This window comes from Poecile atricapillus, chromosome 3, assembly GCF_030490865.1.
Source record: "Poecile atricapillus isolate bPoeAtr1 chromosome 3, bPoeAtr1.hap1, whole genome shotgun sequence".
Taxonomy (NCBI): domain Eukaryota; kingdom Metazoa; phylum Chordata; class Aves; order Passeriformes; family Paridae; genus Poecile; species Poecile atricapillus.
The window spans coordinates 58,268,416-58,295,388 of NC_081251.1; the positions used below are offsets into that span (position 1 = coordinate 58,268,416).

At 38.8% G+C, this 26,973-nt stretch overlaps 1 protein-coding gene across 4 annotated transcripts in view; it reads left to right on the forward strand.

Annotated features, from left to right (window-relative positions):
* PLEKHG1 (pleckstrin homology and RhoGEF domain containing G1) overlaps positions 1–26,973 on the forward strand; it is a 126,988-nt gene that overhangs the window by 52,411 nt on the left and 47,604 nt on the right. The window contains exon 1 of one of the 4 annotated variants that reach the window (XM_058835543.1): positions 21,664–21,757. The exons of the other annotated variants lie outside the window; for them this stretch is intronic. The gene's annotated coding sequence lies outside the window, so the exon portion shown is untranslated. Of the gene's footprint in view, positions 1–21,663; positions 21,758–26,973 lie in introns of those variants that run through there. 4 annotated transcript variants of the gene reach the window in all.

The window sequence follows — 26,973 nt, forward strand, 5'->3', positions numbered from 1 at the left end:
CCAAAATCGGTTAGTTTTGAAACACCTCCTGTTTAGCATAGAAAAAGCATAACTTTAAAGTGCTTATTGAATCAGAAATCAGTATATCTGGACTCAGTATACAAAGTTCTCAGAACAAGACATTTAAGCAAATGAGTAATTTTAAATTAATGGAGGGTTCATAGAGGAGTTGGCATGCTCCTTGGTAAGTACTCACATTGGAATGTCCACCTTGCAGGAAAAGAGCTGTGATTCCATGATACAGCTAAGCAGATTTATCAGTAGTACCATTAGAAGGAACAGTCCCATCCCATATCTAGTTACATATTCACTTACCTCTTCTTGCTCTCACCCAGAATGCAAAACACAATGTTTCAGGAGCAAGACCAGCAGGAATGTAATTTCTTTTTCATTTGAGGGTTTTTTTTGCATGTGAACTGAATAACCATCCCTGAGCCCACTTACTGCTGGGCTTTGCTGCTAAACATCCATGTTGCTTTTAAATAGTTTGCAGGGTAAATCATACTTTCTGCAGTGGATTTGCCCAGCTTTATTAAAAGTGAAGGCTTAATTCAACGTTATTCAGGCCTTAGTAAGATGTTTTGCTTCATGCATACTGAAAAAGTGACTGTAACTCATTTTCCCTTCTCTCTGGTGTTAATTCTGCGCTAATGAAATAATGGAACTTCTGGACTCAAGCAATAAAAAACATTACTTCTGAAGCAGATGAGGGGCTGTTTCTCATCCAGCCAGGGCAATTTGATACTTTTAATGCCAAGTTGGGAAAGGATGTAATGGATAGCTTTACACAGAGCAACAGGCACAGCTTGCAGAGGGAAAGTGGCGTTTTTGTTGGCTCTGGGACAAGACTTTGAAATTTGGGTCTGTTTATTTCCTTGCCTGTAATACTTAAACAAGTCCCTGACTGCCTAAGGAACCTGATAGGAACTTGACAGTGTTCTAGGCAACCCGAAGGGAAGAATTCAACCTGTCATCTCAGGGGAATTTTCTCTTTTCCTCCTCCATGGTTAATAGTGTTTTACTCTGCCTAGCACACTTCTTTGTTCCTATAGTCCCAGATCTTATCCTAAGGCAAAAAAGATGTTGCTGACAATTATATTTTTATAAACTGTAAGGCTCTTTAATGCCTACTGCTCCTTTTATTACAGGAGGTGCTTGCAGCTAGAAGGATGTTAAGTTCTGTCTAGGACAGAAAACTGAGGTGTAGTGGCTGGCTCTTTTTCAGGTGAAGCTTCACCCATACTATAATGCAAGGAGCTTGTTGGCAGATTTTGTTGAGAGCTTAAATTAGAATGACAGTTAGTCTTTGATTAAGGATTTACAGGAGATGGTTGTCATATACAAATATAATCTTTAAAATATTTTTACAGTTATAGTTGGAGACTACAGCTCTCAAGCTCTCACAGGTCTTTTCGACTCAAGTTAAAGAGAAGAAGCATCGTGGTTCTAGAATCCAGGAGGATCTCTGCTGAACTTCAGATTACAATCCAAAACAAAAACCATGAAACATACTCCTTAAAAAAAAAATAAAAATCTCCATATCATGAGCAGGAGAAATGCAAGTGTCATGTTACTTACAGATTAAACTGTCCCAGTTTGGATGGGTTAATGGGCACATAAACACCAAGAAGAATAAAAAGAGTGTCTAGGGGTTTCCTCTGAAACTGCATCCCTTAAGGGTGGATGAAAGGAGACCTTATCCTTGAAGGATTGGAAAATGACGTAGGAAAATGGACTTGCCTGCAAAATACACCACAAATGTCTGTGCTTTTCAGGAGTAAGTGCTAATTTTGAAAGTCCTGGGATTATATTTACCAGTGATTTGTATAATTACTTGGTTGTATTTAGAATGCAGTGCCCAGACTAGCTTATTCTTTGTACAATGATATTTAAATAAAGCCTATGATTATGATCTGTGCTCTCCAAATCTCTAATCTGTCTGAAGGAGAGCAAACAGGAGCTCTGATTTTAAGGTGTGTTTTTGGTGGGTTTTAATTTTTTTTTACAGTATTTGCTCAGTGGTTGGTATAATCCTGCTTAAAAGGTTTTTTTTTTCCTTATTGGGCATGTTCTGTCTGGCTACCATTGTTTCATCCCTCATTCATAACTGAGTAACTTAATACTGAAATCAAACAAGTTAGAGTTTCAAACCCAGACAAGGTTTTTTTGTCATCCCATTTTCATTTTGTTTTGTGCAAACAGGTAGCACTTTTGTTGGCTTTTCAGCAGCTAGTGTCACATTGGAAACATTTGAAGCCCATTTTTGTACAGAGTAAACATCCTGTGGTTAGAAGGGCTTAATTAGCTCAGGTGCCTTTACTAGTGGCATATACCTCCTTATCTTGAAAGCAGTGTCCACCAACTAATCCTTTATTTATGTTGAGCTTTGGAATTTCCCTTGAAATGCCTTTTTGTAATCTCTCCCAGTAAAAATGGGAAGTGAACAAAGTGTCAAGTAAGCAGTGAGGTTGCTGGTAAGAAAATTAATAATACACATGAATGTAAATTTCTTCTCACTGGTGGCAGGTTGGATGCCTGTGATTAACCTCGGAAGGAGTGCCAGTGATGTGCTTATGCCTGTGATACGGTTTGTTACCTTTTGTTGTACCATTTTACAAAGGAATCTTTTTCCTTTGTTTATGCATGGGAGGACTGAATTTGTTAATCAAATGTCCAAGGCTATGTTTTCAGTGCTCCAAAAGGAGGAATTGTTCAATGACAATGGCTAATTTGCGATAGCAATCGCAATGTGAAATCCTAGTGGGCACTTGGATGTCTTCGTCTAAAGCAAGCTGATATCACGGCATACTCTACAATTCAGCATGAACAAAATGGGAGCCTATTCCCATTTTACGACGATGGAACTAACTCAGCTTTACTCCCCTGGCAAGAAAAGGTATCATTTCAGTTTGGTTTTGGTAAATTCTTAGCCCCATTGTGAAATGGTCTTTCTGATTACAGGATTAAAGGTAATCCTAGAAAATCCTGATAGTGGTGGCTGAAAAAGAAAATCTGTAAAACTATTGTATTCTGATTCTCAGGTTTCTGGTTCTATAATAGTATATGATTGCACTGACAACTGGTTAATTGAGAGTATCCCATCACAGGAGGAGAACAAGGAGTATGGCAGAAGTTAATGCTTTCTCCTGCCCCATATTGAGAGAAGGGTAGTACTGTAGGGAAGTTGAATTAGGCAGAAGTAAAGAAATCATAATTTTGGCTTTACTATACTCTGCATGGTAAAAGAAGCTTGTAGACATCATACCTGAAAAAGCTGTCTTCATAGTCTTTTTTTTTTAACCCAAGAGCCAGGTAGTTTGCCCGTTTCAGATTAGGTCATGGTGTAGGCCTTCCTTACAAGAAAAAAATTAATTCTAATCTGCTTTGAGTTTGTTTTCTTGCTCTTATTCAAGATACTGCAGCAACAGCAATATTGCTGTTAGTGTAAAATGGAGTAAACTGGGTTAGACTAAGATGATATATCTCCCTGGTGCAATGGAGGGTGTTTGTCTCTGTTTTTCTCTCTAATACTCCCTGCATACTCCCTGAAGGAAGGATTACATATGCCCATAGCTGAAAACTTTTTTGAGCTTTAGAGCGAGTTAGTGGGAATGGATCCTCAAGCAGTTGTCATGGCCATGGGCACAGGTGTTGAAACTGAAAGTGATCACCCAGGCTCTAGCTGGCAGAAGAGTGCAAGAAAAATGCTGGTTTAAACCAAATAAAAGCAAGTGTTCATGAATATGTTATTTCTCCTGCAAGTTTAACATGTAATGGTAGTACAGAATATGCCTGCTCAGAGGCATTTAACTTGGAATTCAGGGTTGACTTCTTCAGATCAAAGGGGGAATTCAACCAAAATACTCAGATTTTGAGAGCTCAGCTTTAAAAACTTTTTTTATTGTTATTATTTTTTCTACTTTTTTTTTTAGAATGTTAACAATCTGCACATCTGAATGTAATGCTGGGAAGACTTTAAGAGTGAGCAGGTTCCAGGGGAAAATCGAAAGCATAATAGCTTTTGGTATTCAGTCTCTTGTGGAATGGAGTCAGATCTTTGTTTTTTATCAGAGAAAGGGTCATAACCTCATCAGGCATTCCCTCCCTTCCTCATGACTCCCTAAAGGTGCAGTATTCTTAATTGTTTTTGGCAGATAAAAGCTATGAGGAAGTCGGGGAATATGTTTTATTTTATGTTACTGTCATTAGTCTGAACTAGTTCTTAATCTAAGACTACAAAGACATTGTTTATAAGGATACTTTACTGCAGTTACTGCAGTTTCTGTTTGTTTTTACTCCTCTAGGTTATATAAAGCAAATCTTAGATCCTTAACTTGCTGAAAATTGAAAATGTTGTAAATGCTTAAAATTCAACACTTGCCTCTTTCTTTACAAAATCATTGAGCTTCAATGTATGTTAGCCTGATACAATTGCTGTATCTATAGTCCATATATAACACCGACTGTTTTTCATATATTTATGCTTGCTAGGTCTATGTAAGAATAAATTGTGAAGTGACATGAGGTGTTTCTAATCAATATAGCAAGTGAACTAAAACGCAAAGCCTTGCTTAGCATTTGATCCTATTTCTGTAAAAAGACATCTAAATCATACTATCCAGGCAGCAAATAGTCTATACTGTATGCTTAGATTCTGTATCTAGACTATACTGACAGTGTATGTTTTATTCAGCATTAAATGTAATCCAGCATTGATGGTGAGGACTTGGTGGTCCTGTGGCTGTTCCTCCTGTAAGTTGAGTAATGTTAAAAGAGCTGGTAGCCCTTCTGCTGCTACATTTGCACCAGGATGCAGTCAGTGCCCACTCAGAAATCAGTAGCTAAGATGGTCATATGACTGTATCTGTCCTTTCCTTGGTATAAGTGCTGCTTTTAATGTATTGGTCTCAGGTCTTTCTGTTTTTTTTAGGGAATCCCTTTCGTGTTTTCACTCTAACATTACTCTGTAAAAATGCATATTTACAAAAAGAAGTAGAATTTCTCTGTAGGATAATAACACTCCACAACATTGTCACAACATTGTCAAGGCAGGTCATGTAATTGTGATGGAAGAGCTTTTAATAAAAAACAGAAAAAGAGTGGGAAATGCTTCGAGTGAATTCATGGACATATAACTTCTAAGTAATGTATGTTTAATATTTAAGTGAAGAACTCTGCTTAAGAGGACAAGTGAGATTGCTCTGACCTTCATTCTTTGCTCAGAAGAACAAAGTTAAGCATATGTGATAAAGATAAAAGTGCACATTGCTGCTTGGTGAATTGGGGCAGCCAATTGGTGAATGTGGTAACCAAAGCCAAGCCTGTAAAAATGGGAAACTTAGAATCAAATAAAGTATTACCTGACAGAGTAATACTTTTTGATACATGCAGCTGAAAATCAAATCCTGCTTTCTCCAAGTTCTTCATGTGTATTAGAAAGGTGCATGAAATATATCAAATAACTTCATTTTTGAACACATGTGATATTAAAACCTCCAAATTCTTGGATGCTGATTACAGTAATGAAAGGGACAAATCTGTTCCTGGTCATACAGAAAAAAGCTGAAAAGACAAACACTGTATTTACTTGTGAAATTTTGTTCAGGAACATGTAGCTCATTTGCTTAGTGCTGCCTGAGGGAGGGAGCTGGAAGACGATTAAATCAGTTTTCTGTTTGTTTGTTCAGAGGCTTCAAGTGTTATCACTGGCTTGAGTTTATTTTTCTTTTTTCATCAAAGTTAGGTGCAGAACTGCAATGTTAAAAATTGCTGTGCTGATGGTGAGAAACAAGCTGCCTTCTTTGCTCCTTCCTCTTTGCTATCCCATCTCCTTTCTCCCCCATCCAGCCCTAAAACCTTCAATAATTACTTTGATGATTGAAATTATGGAGATGTTCCCAGCGGTCCAGACCTGCCAGGACTAATTAAATCTCAGGATTTGTCAGTCTTTTCAATTTAAATTTAAGCTTTGTAAAGCCTATCTGAAGAAATTATTTTCTTATCTCTAGGGGCCCTGACTCACTTCATACTTTAATATGATTTCTAGGGAGTAAACATACTTTATCTTTAATTCACACAGCTGAAGTTTGAAAAGAATTAATGAAAAACCTTCATTAGTTATTCTCTTTCCATCTGCAGCTTCCTTGTTGCAAAATTTGGTCAGAACACTTGAAAGAAGGGACAGGTAGTTTCCCTGAAGCTTAAATGAGCAGTCTGTTGGCCCCCACCCATGATGTATTTTACTTCTGTTTGTGGGGTGTATTTTAATAAATGCTGGGAAGCGTGTAGCTGCTGATGTAATACCTGCTGAAGTTAGGTTCTGGGAAATGTAGTGAACTTTCTTTTAAATTTATTGCTTGGCATGCACATAGGTGTTTGACACTGAAGGAGCATTCAATTGTAGCTGTTCAGCTTAGCACTTATTCAGTGTATGTATTGCCTCCAATACAGCTAGAACTTATCTCTTAATGCTAGGATGACTTCAAGTAATATTTTGACTCTTTATGAACACTTTACTGAGGTATGCATTGTACTACTGATAATACAAGCCATAGTGAACACAGCAAGTGATAGTGAGCAATAATAGGTGTTTTAGAATATGTGGTAATTGCACATCTGGCGTGCCCTGCCCTCTGAACAGCTAATTGATGCTTCTAGGGCCTAAACTCTTGCAGTCTTTAAGGGCTAGAGTTGACTGTTTAAATGTCAGTGTGGGTTCCATATTATGCACAGTGCTCTACCCTTTGACTGTCTAACATTTTATATGTGTGAAACTGACCTCATGCAGTTAGCATGAGTGTGGCTTTGCTAGCAAGGGGTACCATATACCATTGGGAACTCCTCAGTTAATTTAGATCTCACTTTTGTTACAGACTTAACTCATTGCTTGAGATTTAGGTTCATATTGAATTATTTTTGTTTAAAATAATCTTAAAAAAAGAAAGACTTCTTCTTGCTTGCATAGCTGTATGGCAATAGTGTCTTTTCCTGTTGTTTCCACTCTTTCTAATGATTTGCAACTTTCAGTTTTGGATTAGGAAAAAATAATACTTACAAAAATTAATAATTAAAACTCCCCAAACAAACAAAATGGAAAACAACTCTCTGTCGCTCCATGACTGTGTTTGAAGAGAAGAAAATTTAGTATTCATGCACACCATAGAAAAGAAGATAGGCTGATACAATTTACTCTGTTTTCAGTAGAGGTGTCCACTGTGGCTTTGGTAATGCTTGGTAACTTCAGTAATTTAACCGTGTGTCTAGAAGAGAGAATAAAGAAAGAGATTTTTTATATATAAAGATGTGCACTTCAGAAGTTTGAGAAGGTTCTGCTTTTATCTTTAAGTTATTACAATTAATTTAATATACAACTAATTTATTTTTTTGGGGCAGAAAATAGAATTTTTCTTCCCATTTCTCTTGCCAGATTAAGTATTAAGTGGGTCTAGGTTGGTGTTGTGGTATGTGCATGTGGTGGGGATGTTACTGTTTAAAAAAGTCTTTTCTGTCAGTCTTTTCTGCAGTCTGTACAAGGAGTTTGAGTCCTAAACACAGTGTGAATTTATCAAGCAGCATTTCCCAGACAGCTTATGGAAAGCAATCCTGGAGGACTCCCAGACTTAAATAACTGAAAGTTACTGCTTGCTGAGCCTGCAGCCCTCTGGAATTGGAATGTAAAACTGGCAGTGGAATAAACGCACTCCCTAAGGAGGCTGAAGATGCTGCAGAGCAGCAGACAGGGAAAAAGAACTTTCCCGAAAGAACAAAATACACTTTTTTTATTTATTTTATTTTTTTTTTTATCCTTATTCCTCTTTGAGGCCTGCAGTGATGGCAGGTGTCCAGCTCAGTATCAAAACTGCGGTTTTAAAATTGGAATGAAAGGCTGGCTCTTAGCCACTCGTTAATCCTGTGCGGAAGGTCTCCAGGAGAGTAACCCGTTACTCAGCTTCACAAGCGCACAAGTAATCACGGTGGGGCGGGGCAGAGGGCTCACTCTGCAAGTGTGTATCTGGACAATAACGTTTCTAGGATATTTGAGAAGCACAGTTCCTAATTACCTGCTATTTCTTGTCTAAATTGGGCTGTATGGTGTATATAGAGTTATGCTTCCAGAGAAAATGAATCTGCACTTGCTGTAGGAAGAGTTTTTTTGGGGTAAGCTTTTCCTATTTTTTTTAATCTTTTCCATCTTTCTCTCTTTTGCCTGCTTCCTCTAAGAGTTTTCACCAGTATTTAGAGTTCTTAAAAGATCTTAAAACCAGAACCTTTTCTAAACATTCTGATAATGCTGCTCTGTAAAACTGTGCATGGCTTTTTTTTTGTTAATCTTTTCTTTTAATGTACCAGTTACATAATGTAAGGCAATAAGCATTGAGTGTTGAGTCATTTAAAATAGAAAATTTATTGTGATATTTCAGTCAGTTTCTAAGGTAAGCTAATTTCTAAGAATGAAGTAGCAAGAAAAATGACAAATAGTGACACCTTGTATTTTCATAAGAAAATTTTGAGGGGAATGTCATTCCTGAATTGGTCACTGAGTCGAGCATCGCTGGGATGACCAGTCACTGTGGCCATTTAATATTGTCCTTCTCTGTATGCATGTGTTCTGTCATCTCAGTCAAACACTTGAATGTCTTTAATTCACTACCTGAGTGACAAATGTTAAATGCTGTAGGGCCGATTTGATAATCTTGGTAACTGCAATTTCATGGGTTGACACAGCTGTATAAGAAGGAAAAGCTGTTTTAGAACCCAAAATATGTTATTTCTGGATGCTTCATTTGCCGTTTCTCTTGGGGAAGGGGGAAAAGAAGCAGAAGATACAGAGATGTCCTAGTTTAGGGCAGACTAAAAAACAGTAGCCTTTGAGTGTTGTAGAGATGCTTCATGATGTGTTTATGCATAAGCCATAGAAGTGCAAAGTCTTCTTTGTTTTTATTCCTGTCAATCCTAATGTTGTTTTATCTCTAGAGATTGATTTGTGGAAGTGTGATGCACAGACAGATGTGAAAGCACAAATAGTTGTCTTCAGTTAAAGGTTAAGGAGATCATTGCCTCACATACCATTCCAGTTTCCTTTTGTGATTGAAAGATTTGCTCTCTAAAAGTTGATAGCTATAGAAAAAAAAGTTACTGATTAATTTTATTAGATCCTTTCCAGAAGAATTTTTCTGTTAGCTTTCTGACTTTCTAAGTTCAACACTTTACCTTTCTATGGTTCAAAATAAGTCACTTGTAGCTCTTGGCCTCCATGTAAGTGATCTACAAAGGATGGTTTGAAGTGAAGCTATACTTGTTGTGGGAGAATGTGGGAAGAAAGGAAAAGGATGCATTTAACACTGCCCAAAGGAACTATCTGTAAAAGAGATGGGAAGTCCCAAGATGTACACCTGAAATCACTGAGGCTTACTGCAACTCAGTTTTTTGAATCAGCTGACATGAAGCGATGTCTGTCCAGAGACTAATGCATCATGTGTGCATTTCTTCACACACAGACACACGTGTTGTTACATTTCCAAATTCCAGTTAAATCAATGACACTGCATGCCTGGACCTGAAGTCTGTATTTAAATGAGGATATAAGGAGGATATTGTCCGTCAGTCTGCCTGTCTGTCATCAGGTTCTTACACTTTTTAATAACCCACAACACCTCCCCAGAGCTCCTTTGATAGTTAAGGGCATGGACGTGTTTTCTAGTTGAACCTGCAAAAACTGTCTGTCCAGTCCTTGGGACAGCTCAGCCTGCTGGTTTTCTGCAGCTCCAGAGTGCAGGTACCTTTGTTCTCCCCGGGGTTTCCAAATACTGGTGTGGTGACAGAGAGGATAATTCCTCCTCCCCCTGTAGCCCCTGGGCCGTGTACTCTGGTCACTCCTTCCCAATGGCAGGAACAGTCCTGCAGCTGCCCAGCTTGATGCAGGTGAAAAGGGAGCTGGGTACCACAGGACCATTACTGCTGGAGTGAGCTCTTAGTGGGCTTGGGAATATGTGGTCCAGAGTGAGAGGAGAGAGGCAACCCCACCAGTGGGCTTACCAGGGATTTAAAGTGACTCCCTTAGAGTGCTCAGAGACTGAACTTGTCTGAAAATTAAAGTCATGCATTTATTTTTCTGTCAATTATATCCTTATGTTAGCATTTAATCCTCTTGCAAGGATTTTAATTAGCATATAAACCAGATAACTGTGTAATTACAGCCTGTGAGAAGGAGTAAGAAAAAATTTAAGGACTGTTTATTAAGAAAATATTTTTTAAAGATATATTTTTCCTGTATCTTTAGAGTACAGACAGAAAGACAGGAGATGGAAAATGCATTATATTATTGTTTCCTTCAGGGATGAAAGTCTTGAATGAGAACAGCAAAAATTTTAGGTTGTATGTGTATGGTGTGAATATTTTTGCAATGCATATAAATATATATTAATCATGTTTGCTAGCAACGTCAAGATACTTTGTGCATTTCCACAACCATGTCTGGGTTTTGGTTATAGTCTAGAGAATACATGTCCAGTTATTGTAATCTTGGACAGCTTTTTGTAATTCATTTATTTTTGTAACTTGAGACTTTCCACTGCACTGAATACTTACTGACCTTTAATTTCATTTACTGGAGGGTGGGGAGGAAAGAGGAGAAAAGAAAGGCTTTAGGAAATCCCTTTTCCCACCCTGCAAAAGAAGGTAACTTTCTGTTTAAGTCTTGTTTGCGTTTAAAGGTTGTAAGCAGAGGAAAAAATACAGATCATTTTACATCCTTCATAAAAGTCAAATGTTGAAAGCAAAGGAGCATTACAAATTTGATACAACCTCTGGAATAGAGGAGTATTTGAGATTTATAAAATGTTTGTAGTCCCTGCTGAACAACCTTTATGCTAATACATGATTATTACTAATATGCTCTAGTTAATATTTCAACAATGCCCGCTTAAACTGGCTATTTTTTATGATGGATTTTGCTTTGGATTAATAATGTACACACCAGATAATTAATCTTAAGATGCTTTTCTTCTTACTTAAATTAAGGATCACCTAGTTTTCTCAAACTGAAAAGATTTCTTCATGCAGATGCTTACTTTTTTGCTAGATTAATTTAACCCACTCCTTTATTTCCATGTTAAATCAATACCAGATATTTAGTATAGTAATGTTTTTCTCCTGTGATCCAAAACGTTGAGTCGTCAGCTACTTTCCTACAGCTGGAGAAAATCTATTTGTTCATTTCTTAACCTTTTGACATGTCTGTTTTTACAAGCCCGGCTGTTTGTGATGGGGGATTGAAGTATAGAGTAACAACTACAGAAGGAAACATCTCTTGTTATGATCAGAGTGTAAACTGTGCCCAATGCAATGAGGGGGGAGTAGGTTTACACAAAGTTTTTGTGCACTAGAAAAAAAAAAACAAGAGCCCCTATTCTTCCTTCACATGATCGTGTGTTGAATTTTCATGTGATGTAGTAAAAAGTGAATTTTTAAAAGTTTTATTCACATCTCTTGTACATATGACTGTGAAATTGACTTGCAAATAGGTTAGACCACTGATTCTCCGCTGTAAAAGCAGGCTCAACAAAATCACAACTCTCTTCCTTCTGTTCACGTGGCAAGTGAGATAGCTCTGAAAAGTCAAGACCACAGAGCCCTGCGTGAAGTTGCTGAAATGCCCTTGCCGATGTAACAAGCAGGGAAATGCAGGAGTTTAAAGCATTTGGAAAGGAATCAGTCTTCAGGATCTGCACACTAAGTGTTTTCTGATGGCTGACCCCAGGCTCAGGAGTGTCCCAAGTCGTGGTGCATGTAGGCGCTGAAGAAGTAGTTCTGCCTTCTGTTTCAGGGTATTATATCTATCAAACCTTCAGGCTTCAGCAGCTCAATGCCAGTCCTGCTTTTAACCCATCTGGAAAGCACAACCATTATATCAAAGCTACTTAACCTTGCTGTGGTTTTCCAGTAAGAGTGAAGGGTTGTAATAGTGACAACAGATCAAGCTCTGTCTTTTTTCTCAAAATAAGTTGTATCAACTGGCAATAGCTGATTATTATGCATGTATTTATGCCTTATATTTAATTAATATAAGGTTGAAAGGTTTTTTCCTCTCCTTGTGTCATAAAAACCATGTCCGAATCTGTTACAGCGCCAAAGACACCACAGTGATTACAGGTGCTATAAGCACGTGTGAGATGGGTTCTGCACTAAACTGAGGAACAGTTAAGGGTCTATCTACAGCAGCAAAAGTATCAGAATGGGCATAGTCCTGTTCTGGACCCTACAGATGTGCTAGCTGAGGCTTCTGTTGCCAGTGGGACTGGGCATCTGTGGTAGGGAGCCAGCCATGCCCTAGCACAGGGCTGATGGCAGACACTGCAGCATCACCTCTGGGTTATGCAGACAAAACCAGCTTGTCTTCAAAACATTATTCTCGTGGGCTACTGATAACTAATTACTTCCCCCCCCCCCCCATTTTAGTAAGATGGCTATTTTAGCTTCTGATTTAAATACAGTAAATGTTTCCTTAAAACTTATATGGAAAAAGGCTAAACACTTTTAAAATTTGAAAATCTTGACTTGCTGCGTGCACATACCTTCTGTACTGCTTTGGCAAGTCTGAAGGTTTTTTCTTTTCTTTTCTTTTCTTTCCTTTCCTTTTCTTTTTTTCTCCTTAAAATGAATCTATTTCAGATGAGAATGTAGAGTTGCATAGTGAATTACCTTTATTTGTGCAAAGTGTAAGCTCTCACTGCCCACACCCATTCATCTCTGTAACAAAGGGGATAAATGAAAGGAGCAAGTGGGAGTGCTAAGGAGGGATTCCTAGCTACATCACTATGTGCAGAGTAATATTACAGGCTCAAAGCAGAACCGGTATCAGCGATATGCTCCTAAACCAACTATGTTAGCCTGAAAGGAGAAAAGCAAACATAAGAGAAAGGAATGTCAATATGGAGGGGGGGAGGGAATGGTAGGCTCCAATATAACACACTCAGTGCATACTACATAATTGTTTTGCTGTTTGCTAATGGTGACTATCAGGTCTTTTATCTTAAATATGCTTCTTGCCACCTTTGGATGTGAGAGATAGTGCTGACACAGTGAGGCTTGGAGTTTGAACTATCCTTTTCATAGTAAATAGAATTTGATGATGAAAAAACCTCATGGTCCTTCCACTAACAAATCTGGCAAATACCTATGATACTATTTTGCTCCCATCCCTGTATGTCAATGTTAGTGTGACTGCTAAGAAAATCAACAAAATGGAAGACCACAACTCAGAATCTTACAAATTGGTAGTGGTTACTGGCTAACAGTATTGAGTGGCTAGGCATTTTGTTCTTGCTTTCCTAGGCTTTCATCCTCTCACATTTCTCCCTGTGCAGTATTCTTCCATTGTAGAGTTATTGGCAGATGCAAAAGTATTAGCAATAAGTTATCGGCTGTATCAGGATATTTTCTTGAATGTTCTTCTAACACAGAAAATCCTTTTTTCCCTGGGCATAAATGAATTCTAAATAAATCATATATCCAACGTATATTAATATATGTTAAATCTCGTGATCAAACTGGGTTAGGTTCTGACCAATCCTCTGGCAGATACATCTAGGAACCATTTGTGTCAATGCTGTTAATTGAATCCTGAAAATGACTTTATATTATTATACCTTAAGGGGCAAAGGTGATTAAGCCTCTTGTTAATTTCAGTAAATCTGAGCTGTGCTTGTTGGGAGATGCTTTTTACCATTCTCTGGTGATTTTGCCATTGAAGATCTCTTACCCATGGTGATCCACTGACAGCTTCTCTTCTCCCCATCAATGTGCACGTTCATGTCGCAGTTTAGCTGTGGCACTCCTCAGCTTTTGATGTTGCATTTTTCTGAGTCAAGATTATCTGTAACAGTTGCCATGCAAAAGGCAGCAATATGACCACAGCCAGTTTGACTATTCTTGCTATGAAGTGTTCAGGCCTTCCATGCAAGATGCCTTTGTCATTTTTTTCAATGAACTTTGCTGTAATTTCATCAGGAGGGGAATGTTTCTCCCAGATTGTTTTTCTAACCTTCAAAATATTATGCAATGATTTTATAATTGGCAGGATCTGTGCATAGTTTAAAGGTTTGAAGTTTAAATGTTTCAAGTTTGTTAATTTTACATTATAAAGAATATGTATTAACTGAAAAATCATTGGAGAGGATATTTTAGTATCTTTTGGTGCTCTGTTAAGTGATACTGATCAATTGTAAAAGGGACTTTTACCCTCATGCTACTTTGCTTGGCAAAGAATCTAGCCATTCTTATGGTCTGTGGTATTAAGAGATACATGGTTTTGGCTACAGAAATAAGTATAGCTGATTTCATCCATGGCTGTATTTAGAAATCAGCGAAAAAGAAAAAAAAAAAATAGAGTAAACCCACTATCCTTCTCTTTTGCTGAATAAAGTTACTTGAACTGAATCAGCTTGCAAATAATTTCATCATCTTACTAAATTGTTATGGCTGGTCATCTGTTTGCATTGTCTTACTGACTTAATTACAAAAACTTCACAAATCTTTTGTCAAAGTCTTTGTTAAGGGAACACTTCAATAGTGACAGAATTTCTGTATAAAGGTAAAAGCGATTGCTTCTTAATGAAATTCTGCCTATGTGAGTCATACATTTTAAGTAATGCCAAGGGGGGAAGAGCAGGGAATTGCCCAGCTAAACTTCTTTTAACCTGTGCCTCTTTGCAATAAAATAATGGTAGTCAGGGTTTCCAAAGAGATGAGGGTTTGAAAAGTGAGCACGCCAGCTAATAGCTGTGGTAAGAGGCTGAAGGCCCGTGGAACAATACCAGTGTAGTGGCCTCTCGGTGTGTCTCTGCGCCTCGCAGCTCAATAGTGAATGCGCAGCATTGTTAGGCTGTGAAAAGTCTCGGAGCGCTTGGGATGTCAGGGCAGACCGAGGGAAACTGATTTTCAGCTTGTGGCCTCCTTGTCAGAGGGCTGGGAGAAGCCTGGGGGCTGTTGGCCATTCCTCACGGCTCCTCTGCTCTACCAGCTTCGTGCTTGTATGTGGCGAGTCTCCTGCAGGGATCTACCGCTCTGCAGCGTGCTCTCTGTGGGACAGGATGAAAAAGAGGGGAAGGATTTCTTTCCCTCGTGATGGGTTTCATGTTTGAATGTTAAGCGAAAGCTTTCCATGAGGGAAATTAGAAGGCGACATTTGAGTTTAGGGAAAAGCGTGGACATAACAGAAGTTAATTGCATTGAGGATTTACGGCTTAATGGCCTAAATTTGATCACAGGTTTTGGAAGAAAACAAATGTTTAACTGCGTGGGGGTTTGGGTGTTTTATCAATAAAAAGAGACTCTAGATAAGTAATGAGAATAGCTCTTAAATGAATTTACCTTCTAAGTTCCCATGTGTGTAGGGTACGGAGTTGAGAAAGCTTTGATGTTCTCTGTATAAACAGGAATAACAAAAACAATTGTTTTTTAGTATGGCTTGTTGGGAAAATCCTGCAGTTCCACCACAGAGTTAATACATCCTCCCCTCCTCAGCCCCCACCCTCACTTGTTTTAGACCACAAAATTGGCCTTTGTGGCCAAGTTTCTCCAAGTCCAGAGTGTGTGTTTTGGATTTGAGAATTGATTTGGATTCTAGCTCTAATATTTTTAAAAGGAAGGATTTGCTACTTCTTTCTCATGAAAAACAATCAAGTGGAAAACCCAAACAAGGAAAGTGGTGGGACTAAATGCCCCTATCTGGAAGAAAGATAGAGTGCAAAGGAAAAATCTGAGAAAAATAAATGCTTTAGCTGTACTAACTGGATTTAGATAGGAGTCTAAGTTTGTGTTTTCCCTGTCTCTGATCTAAACACTGGGAAGATTCATCTGAGTTGTTTACTGAATACCAGTGGGTGTAGATATTATTTATTGTAGTTAACAAGAACTCTGAAAACTGGCCAATATAGAAGTGCTTGAAGGCTGCAAAAGATAAGTAAAATGGTACTGACTATAAAAGCCAGAAAAGCAGATGGAAGGTAGCACAGTTGTTATCTACTGTCTTTTCATGAATGTTTTAAATTTCAGCTACCTTGCTGTGAATCACAAAGTGGTACATTTTTAAGAATTTTCATGCCCGTCGCTTGTTTGCATTTGTCAGGGATTTTTTTTTCTCCAGATTGACAAAAAATTGCATAATAAATCCAACGGTCACAAGAAATCTGAAGATACCTTTTTTTACTAACTTCCTTTCTAGGGTGTTACATGTGTATAAAATTCAATTAATATGCCCCTGAATAGGAATGTTAGAGAATTTTAATTCTTCAGAGTCTGTAGGATTATTTTTCTGAAGCTGTTGGTAAGGAAGGCACAGGGACTCTGCAATATATAAAGCTTTAATAAAATGACTGTCTGATTCAAATTAAGCTTTTTATTGCTCTGATAAGAAGGCACAGAGAAAGGCTTATGACTCAGGAAGTCAGTTGCTGTGAATTATGCACCAAATGTTCCCTGTAACCAAGTCTAGGCCTCTAATCTGTTTGCTTCTTGCCCCGTGGCTTCTGAAGTGTGATTGTTGTCACTGTTAATCTTGAATTCTGATATGTCAATAAGTGTTGCAGGCATTAACACCATCTGCATATGGGTGCAGAGTCTGCACTGCTCTGCACTCTGACTTTGCAGAGATATCAATCTCAATTCACACTTCGCTTCATGAATACAAAAACTCTAAAAATATTGCTTGTTGAACTAGGAATTTTGATCTCAGTGGTTTGTCTTCATGAAATAACAGCAAAGAAGTAGTAGGAAGTATTGTAGATAAGGGCCTTAGAGCAGCTCTGAAAGCATTGTGAAGACTTCTTCATCACAAACATGGATCTGTTGGAGTGGCTTTCCTAGGCATGCCTGAAAAGCGGACACGGAAGGGAGGGGAAAGACAAGGAAGGGAAATTTCATTTTCGTGTAGCCCTGTGTTTTCTTTGTATTGCAACAGGCAAGGACATTGAGAGGGGGGGTGTAAAACATGATGCCCATAGTTTAAAAGTACAGATGTTCTCCCCCTGCTCCAAGGGGCAGTTTGGAAAGACCAAATCAAGGTAAATGGCAGTCCTGATGTGATAGGGTGATCAGTAGAAAATAAAAAAGGAAGAATTGGGGTGGCTACATCTTTATGGATCTGTTGTTTGTGGCAGCAACAAGAGACCTTTGATTTTTCTGCTGTGACCAGTTATTTTGCTGCCGTTGGCAGTCTTAGTCTTCTTGACCTTATTAATGTAAAATTCCTCACTTAGCTGTAGAAGCAATACAGTGAGAAGACATTGTGTATATTAAACTCCTTTGAACCTGAACATCTGCTTGGTTTCTTTTTATTTATTTACATTTAAAGGTTTTTGAAATGTCAAAGTACTGATTATTGAATTTTGTAAAAATCTGCTGCAGTCATTTATTTAATCCAGAATCCTTTAACTGTCATTGCATATGTTCTTATCGAGCTGGGATTTTGAAAGACCTGTGAGCTTACTGTTGTAATGCCACCTTAAAAATAAGACCTAATGTTCACATGCAGGAGGCTGAGCACAAGAAATTGACTTGAAATGCCAGAGCCAGTCTGTAGTGCAGCCAGACCACCAATATGTCTTATTTCCAACCTGTGTAGAATTCAAGGATTCTTCTTCTCAAGACATAAACATGAATACCACTTTCTGCAACTTATGTTTTTATTCAAGAGGGGAAACACAGAAGAAAGTTTTCATTTTATTGTAAATGTGAACATCTGTTAGGAGGAGCCTGCTGTTACTATTTCAGTTCTGTTTCAAAATTCTGGTTGCTAAACTTCCTGAGATGCAGAGGAGGTTCCAGAAAGTGGCTTTAGTTTGAAACCAAATGGGAGAGATCATTGAGCTGTATTTAAAGAAAAACATCAATTATTTAAAGGTTCTGAAACTCACTTCTATTTGGCATCTAACATTGTCTGCTATATCAGAGAACTGCCTGTTATAAAATGTTTTGTTTCGTGCAGGATTTTCATTGGAAAGTTTTGCAAGTCAACAGAGAATCTGGTGGCAGAAGCAAACAAAAGACTGTTAAAATGAGTTCAAAAGAACTAAGCTATTTGTGCTAGATATTGTAGTTACAAGTCATATTGAAATTGAAAGAGGTGAGTTGTACAAGGATGTCTTCTTTAGGGTCACAAATGATGTTTTTCATTGGAACTAGCAAGAATGATTCATAGATGCTACGTTTCCTTCTTCTGAAACGGCGTCTCACACTCTAAAGTTTATTTTACCGGCTTTAAAGTGGGAGACAGTTAACAATTTTTAGTCTTAAAAACCTCCCAATATTCTTGGTAAAGCAACAAATGTTGTGTGTTGTGTTGGCTGCCTAGTCAAGACCTCCTATGTGCTCATGGCACAGTGGGCTTTGAAAAGTTGTGAACTTCAGTGGCAACTTCAGGTTGCTTAGATGAAGTTGAAAATAGTAGTGTGTTACATGTTGGCCTGGCAGAACATTTGCTGAGAGCAGAAGATTAGTCCAGGAAGAAGGGGAAACCAACCTGGTGTCCAAGCACTGTCACAGTGATACAGCATAGGGTGGAAGGATACTAGTAGCATGCCAGCAGCAAGGCTTTATCCTGTGTCGTGCTGGGTGAAGGAAGGCTACACGTGGATTTTCATTCTGTCACAATGGTTTGACTGTAAAAGTACTAAAACATTCAAGCAGCATCATGTTGAATGCACTTTTTACACTTCTTCATTAAATGCCAGTATGAGCAGAGAAGAAAAGGATGTAAAAGCTTTGACTGCTTGTCATCTAGGGTATTACTCCTTCTTGTCATCTAGGGTGTTATTCCTAGATGTGTGTGCATTCACATTTACAAATCTTCACTGAATTTTTGCTTGCTCTGATTTATAAAAGAATTGAACTATGCCTTTTTAAAATCCTTTTTAAAGACCAGAGAAGCAAGCCTTCAAAATTGCCAAGGAGATGGAAAACAATTCCTTTAAAAGGCCTATGAATGGAGAATTGGATCCATATGCTCTGTTTGTGTTGCAGTACATCAGCAGCATGTGATGGCTTGTTCCTTTTGTTAGGTGTCTCTGCAGCACTGTGTACAGATTAAACAGCTACTGCATTGCAGAGAGTTATTAATACATTACATTGCACTTCCAGGGAAGATGTCAGTGTGTCCTTTAGCCTGAATGTACCTTGTGTTTGAGTAAGGGGTGATTTTTTAAAATTTAGCTGAGGATAACTTACTTTTTCAGTAAATCCTTAGCCAGCTGGCAACTGTGGAATAACATCGTTCTTAGCCTCTGTAAACTTCACTTATTGTTCAAGTTTAGAAAAGTCAAAGCCTTGTTCCAAAATAAAAACAGGTCATCCTTCTCAAATCTTAATACTGATACACTAAAAATGTGACCTTTAAGCCACTGTACATACAATAGAAAGAAGCAGGAGATGGGGCAGAGAAAGGTATGCAACTCCTGCAATATAATGTAGATAATCAAAATGCATGAAATACCAGAAAATGAGAAATGGGGCCAACCCATTATTTTTTTGGCACATCCGTGTGCTGTTTCATTGGTGATGCACATCACTAAAACAGGAGCCTTTTTGGTTTCCAGTCTTCTGCCCTGGCAGCTCTCAGTGCTGTGCATGTTTAAAGTGATGGATGTTGATGGGTTTGGGGAAATTCTTACGTGTGGGGGAAACTTCTGCTGACTTATACATGGGGATGGAAGGGAGAGCTATGGTCAGGTGTGGGTGTGCAGAGATGAAAGAGCAGGACAGAGCAAAGTAAGGATCTCAGCTCTGTTTCCCGCTTCCCTCCACCCACAGAAATGGTCATGAGATCTCCCTCTGCTAGTTCAGACCAGTGGCTGAAGTTCACACTGTGGTGCTGCAGCCCCTGCTTTTACCCAGCCCACTGAAAGAGATGTGGGATGCTTTCTGTCATTGAGATTTCAGGACTTCATTGAGTTCAGGAGCTCTGTGTCACCACTAAATGATGAAGCTGCTGATATTACTTGTATGACTTAGGACAGAATTGACCAAGCAGTGCCCTATGTCTGGTTAATGCTCTGCAGGTCTGTCCAGGAATTAGTTCAAACCTGACTTGGAGGTGATAAAGGCTTTATAGGCAAGGTGGGCACAAGGTATGAGGAAGCAGAAGTCCAGAAAAGTGAATCATTAGCTCCTGACAGAACTATGCATGTGGAACATAGCAAACATATATTTGCCATATTCAAATGATTTGGGTACCTGGGTGCTGCACTGTAGATGTACTGAGAACTTTGGCAGTAGTGTTGGCCATTCTGCGCCTTTGAGTATGTCCAGGACTTACAGATATGTGGTACCTCACTCTAAGGTGTTTTGCACAGATCTTGCAAAAAGATCATTTAATGTAAACATTTAAGTATTAAAAAAATCTTCAGAAGCTGCAGAAAAATCCAGATGAGAGAGCATATCTCAATGATCTGTGATGTCAGCATGGCAGGCTGTAAACACCTGATCTTTTAGCCTGGGTAAAAGGGACTTTCACCCCAAGAGCTCTGATGTTCAGGTCACAGCTTTGCCAGTGGTCTCAAGGCTGTCTTTGCTTCTTTTTCTACCTCCAGTTTCCTGCTGTAAGGTGTTGTTCAAGGACTGTGCTCTTTAGGAATACTCTGAATGAATTCGAGGCCATGTCATGTGCAAGGACAGAGGCAGTGAATTTCAAGTATAATTTCAAATATAGATTGCCTCTTTGTGGGCTATGTTTGAGCATGCAGCTGTGAGAGCACACCTGCAAAGTGGTGCCAGCAGCTGGAAACTCTTCTGACTTCTTTTGCCTCCAAGCTCCAAGATGGAAATGCTACCACCCCATCCGCAGGCAAAGGAGATGTCAGCTTTCTCACGGGTTAGCACCAGCCTGTATTCTTTCTTCTTCTTTAATTTTTTTCACCTTTTCTTTTCTCCTGCTTATCCTCTCACTGTCTCCTCTCTTTTTTTTTCCTTTTTTTCTTTTTTTTCCTTTTACTTGTCTTCATTGTGATTTAGCATTTGGATTTCACGTTTTGTTCTGAAATTCATTCCTCTTGCCCTTAAAAAAACCCCAAACCACTGAAGCTTTGCAGGCACTCTGCAAAAGCCTGTTCCTGTTTATGTTAGGGCAGAATAAGATCCAGAATGCTTCTATTTCCCAGGATCATCCTATTATATTGCAAGTTCATGGAAGTTTCTAACGTAAACACAGAAATTTCACAATACCAGCAAGTGATTTATTTGCTTTCTGTGCTTATCAATATTGTCTACAAATCAAGCAAACAAATGCTGTGGAAGTGGGGGCTCTATTTGGTGTTTGATCAGTGTTGTGCTGAAAAAAATGGAAGTTAGTGGGTGTCGCTCAGTGAAGTGTGCATTTTAAAGTTACCCACGGTGATGCCCATTGTCCTGTCCCTGAATTGCATGATGTCATATGTCACTTAAAGCTTGTAGTGATGCCGAAGACTGTCGGTGCGCTGGGAAAAAGGCGATGAGAAAGTTGTGAATCAGGTTTCTGTAAAGCCTTTGTGTTTAGGGTTTTGATAGATAAAAGCTGACTCATGCAATATTTCTGGCGAAGGAGCTGTACAGACTAGTAAGAGCTTCTCATTTTACCTGAGTGCCCAATGAGCTAATTCGGGAACAGCTGAAGTCAGAGCCCGCGCCGCTCCTCTGCCGCACAGGTAGGTCGTGAGCTCTTTGGAGAGGAGCGAAAAATAGAGAGGACTTGTTCAGCCCGTGTGCGAGGAGCCAGAGACATTCCTCAGTGGTGAGATACTGTCGCAGAGGATTTTCCCTTGCAATAATGTTCTCGGGTATTAGCGTTCTTGGTTGTGACAGAGGCTATTCTGCTTTAAATACTGCAGGGAGTGGGGGTGGGGGGGCAGTAATTGGACCGATAGAAGCACTGTAGTTGGTGACTCTTTTCCCTTGTTGTGAGATTTCTAATAAATGGGATTTCTGTTCCTTAAAGTTCAGTTAAAACACTTGGCAGAGTATCGTTTGTGACAGTCCAGACTATACATCTAAACCTGCAAATATTGCAGGGTGGTGTGATATTTTTCACAGAGGGTGTTAGTTTTAGAACTGATATGTATTCCCATACAAAAAAATTAGTGATTAAAAATCTGCTGACATTCACTTGGACAGGATTCAGAGCAGAAGATATAGGGAGTGTATTCAAGATCATTTGGGATTGGTAGTGGATGGATTTTAATCTTTCCCAGTCAGGAAGCTGTCGAGTGTTTTTGTTTCTCAAGTCCAGTGTTGCATTTTGAATTTGATACTGAGTGTAGAAATTGTTCTAAACTCGTTTGCTTAATTGTATCCACAGTATGAATGCTTTATTTGAAATACGAAGATATCTCAGGGAAAAAAACCAGGAAAGATATTTCTTGAACAGTCTCATCGCTTTTTTTTTTAGCTCAGCTCCAGAGGATATGAAGACTGTAATTTCTGGTAATGTTGACTTTGTAGATAACACTGAGGTTAGCACTGAGGTGCTCTTTTTCTTGCCAGGGGAAAGGCAACAACAATGCTAATCATGAATATAAATTGGCTTTTGAGTTTTTACTTGTGCAGTATGTTGTAAAATTTCATGTGCAGTAAACAACTTGGAGGAATAAACACCTATATTTAGATAGGACTTGGGGATCTGTAAGTCAGTTTTACATTTAAAGACAAAGCACTTTATCTCTCATCATATGCTAATGTTCTAGCATAGCAAAAGCTGCAGAGATACTGGAAAACCGTTTATCATTACCATGAATGTAATTACAGGAAGGAGTTTTTTGTTAAAGAAAAGCAAGTGATAGAAGAAGGTTTTGCATTTTTGCAGAATTTTTGGTGAGAACTTGTTTATGACTGCACAATGAAAACCTGAGACACACCAAGATGGTTGTTTTGCATGTGCCTTGAGTCTTGTAACTAATATTAGAGTTGCCTGTTGGGATGAAACAGTAGTATTCCTTGCCCTTGCATGTCTGTGGAGTAGGGACATGTCATTGTTCTTGCTGGGGAGCGCCCTGGGGTCGTGCCATGCCAGTGTGTGTGTGACACAGGAGCAGGGAGCTTTGCAGGGGCTGGGAAGGGGGAGAGAGTAACTGAATTAATGCAAAGGCACAAACAAGAAATGACCTTGTTTGGGGAGCATGTTTCCTTGTGAGTAGGGACAAGTAGTAATTATCCTCCTTTCAGTGCTGAACTAACAAGTAATTACTGTTATTCCTTAATTAAAGTATGCAAATTGAAGATTTCTTTTTTTTTTTTCTCCCCAGACTGAGTTAAATGCCGTTATTCACAACTGACAAAAGTTCTCAATATTATTTTGGTTCATCCTTGAAAAGGTTCAGTAACCAAAAGAAAGCCTAACAAAAAAAGCAGTGAACCAGGACAGACATGGGTCAGGGTATAGAAGACTTGCTCAGAGTGTGTGCCTCTGCAGGCTCTGGCAGTACCTTCAATTTCACACAGTGTTTGCAGCCTGAGTTTTGATGAATGCACCTACCCACTGGTGCTGCTGCTGAAGCTGGGAGGATGGGGTGGAGTGGGCTTGTAAATCAGTCTCACAGGGTATGGGACAAATTACTTGCTTTTTATAGTAAGTTTGTATGAAAGACAGAAATCTGCGAGAGGTTACAGGGTTTGCAAAGGCACTGGGTCAGTTATGATTCATAGAGAGCAATCCTGGGGGAGCCTGTTTACTCTCTCATCACTCTCATTAGTGCAGTTGTGAATTTCTCACCAGGCATTTGCTACAGACCGTAGGTAGCTGGTGCAAGAGTGAAGTTGCTTTGTGGTATAACTGCAGAATAAAACTACTCTTCAGAGTTCTGAAAAGCCGAATACAGACCCTGACAAGAGAAAAGAGGATGGGCATGTGGCTGTGGCAATGCCCTCCATTCAACTGCTCTCTGTCCTGATTGCACTTGTGACTACAGAAATAATCTAAAAGCTCTCTTCCTAATTTTAACGGAGTATTTAAGGGTAATTGTAGAGGCCCCAATTGATGATGTGTGTAAAGAAATACGAACACAAAATTGGGGTTGCATAATAGAGAATTAAAAACTGAAGATCAGACAACAGCCAATAATACATGTTTTGCTAGACTGAAGCTTGTGTGAGCCGAATATGCAAAATCAGTCCATTTCCCTGGAAGATCCTTTATTATACATAGTAGATAAGCAGGTTCTTATTATTGTGCTTGGATAGGATTTTCACTAATATTTTCTATATGTTACTACTCAAAGCTTCATCCAAGGTAAATAATTTTATTCAACAGGCATCTGGAAAATGTATATAGGAATTATACAATTTGTCTTAGTGAAAAATTATATATTTTATATATATATTTTATATTATATAATTATATACTTTGTCATAGTGAAAAATTGATTATTCTTTCAGAAAAAGGTGTCAAGGTTTTGGGGTTTTTTTTAACTCTGAATCTTCGTAGTAAAATCTCAGACAGCTGATGAAAAGAACTTGAAGTCTAATCTATAGATTAAAACTTGAAGTCTAATCTATACGTATAAAGAGTTACAAATAACCTGCAGAAGAAGTAGAAATTCATAGAGGACAAAGAAAATGGCCTACCATTATTTTCCTACCTAAGTGTTTTAAGATGATCAAGTCCAACTGTTAGCCCAGTGGTTATGCCACGTCTACCACTAAACCATGTCACCAAGTGCCACATCTACACATCCTTTAAATACCTCCAGGGATGGTGACTCCATTTCTCTATGCAGCCTGTTCCAGTCCTTAACAGCCCATTTGGTAAAGAAATATTTCCTAATATCCAATCTAATCTATCCCCTAGTGCAAATCGAGGCTGTTTCCTCTTGCTTGTCCTATCATTTGTTATTTGGGAGAAGAGGCCAGCCCCCACCTGGCTACAACCTCCGTTCCGGGAGTTATAGAGAGCAATAAGGTCTCCCTGAGCCTCCTTTTGTCCAAACTAAATACCCTTAGCTTCTCAAGATGCCCCCCTAAGACTTTTGCTCCAGACTCTCCCCCAGCTCTGTTGCTGAACACACTCCAGCACCTCAATGTCTGTCTTTCAGTGAGAGGCCCAAAACTGAGCATGGGATTTGAGGTGTGGCCTCACCAGTGCCAAGTACAATGCTCAGATGTTTTTTCTGAAGACAAACTTGTGAAGCCTTGGGAGATTTACAGATCCTGCTTTATTGGGAAGGGCTATAGGTTTTTCACAGCTACCTATACCTGAGGCAGGAACTGAGAGCTGGGCAAAAACAGGGAGTGCCCCCAAGCCCTGATTTCCAAGAGCAGGGTGCTTGTTGCAGGACTTGACAGCTGAGGAAAGGGAGCTGCTGCCTGGTTCCGTGCCATGGTCTGCTGTGTCCTGCCTTTCTTCCAGGTGTGCCAGCTGTCTGGGTGCCTACCTGCTCCTCTGCATGAACACTGGCCTTCTGTGCTGTCAGACTGCACCCTGAGAAACATATTTTACTGGCTGGAGACATAGTGGACAAAATTGTAACAGAACTCTCCACAGAGAAGCCATACAATTTACATCCCGCTGGGAAAGGAGTGAAAATGAAGTAGAAAGTAACTTTTGAGATTAATAGTCAGGATAAGGCTTTGAGGACAAAACAGACCAAGTAGCAAATACCTACTTTGGTGTAATTTATAGAGAAGCATATGGGAATAGCACTTCGTATAAAAAACAGAGGAACTTGAGTCAAACCTGTTGCATGCAATTAATTAGCCATGCCTTGCAGGTGCCTGGGGTTTGTGAAGGTCACTGGGAATACAGGTGTTAAAGAGCATTTAACTATTTAACCATTTTAACTATTAAAACCAATCCTCAGCTTTTTTAATAAGCAAGGACACTGTCATTAAGCAAGAGAATAAGTAGGTTTGCTTTAGTTTTCTAAGACATGTTAAGCTCTCCTAATGATTCTGGCTACAAGTGCTACATAAAACCACTTTTAACATTTTTTCTGACTCCAATGTCATTGATGTGAACTGTGTTTTGTTTTTATTTTTTATATTAATGAAAAGTTTTGCAAAGCAAATACTACATATTAATGCCTTTGGGTTATTACCTGAGAGGCAGACCACATGTCAATGAAACAGGAAGAAAAGAATGTGGGGTAATGGAATTTCGTAAGAATCCTTTACTTCCCTCCTAAATGTAGCTAATCAGGTGTTTCTTTGTCATGTAATTTTAGTAAAATATTTTGGAGTAAGTCAGCGGAAGTGTTAATCCTGTTATCTTGTTTATCCTGTGCATTTTTCAAGGGGGGATTTTTCATTCAGCAATGTTGTGCTTTCTAACTTGAATGTGAAAAATTATCCAAAGCTGATAACAAAAATACATTCTTTCTTATCAAAAATGTATACTTTCTTATCACAAGTAATAGCAAGGCACACATCACTTTCTGTACCCACATAGAAACAAGAGAATTTCACCGCATTTTTCTGTTTTAAATTTTTTTTTCATTTTATTGCTTTTTATTTTATTTTGGAATTGGTACTTGATGTGTTTTATTCAAAAAGGATAAGAAAATACGCTTCAAAACTAGAGGAACCTGGAACAAAGAAAGGCTGTAGATTTTCAGACTACAAGATGAAACCAGAGGTACAGACCTGCTGAATTAGGTTTTTAATCTAATGGCCAATTTCTAACCCTTGTAAGGAGCAAATTACTCTCACTGTTAATTCTATGCATCACCTTGAGGGCAATACTTCTCCTTAATAGAAAGCTAATCCCCAATGACTGAAATGGTGCTAATAATTATTCATGTATAAATGAAATCTTATGCATTCAAGATAGGCCATATAAATAAAAATATTCTTCTCTGGTATTTTATTTCTGTTTGCTTTGGATTTATTTTGGAAAATGGGAGAGTTGCTTTCAGTTTTGGATTAAATCCTCCCCCTACTCTGAAAGCTGCAGGAGCTGTCTGTCCAGGAGGTTTCTGCTTGTAATTGCATAGCAAGTCTGGCTCAGTTCAAGAAGGGCCA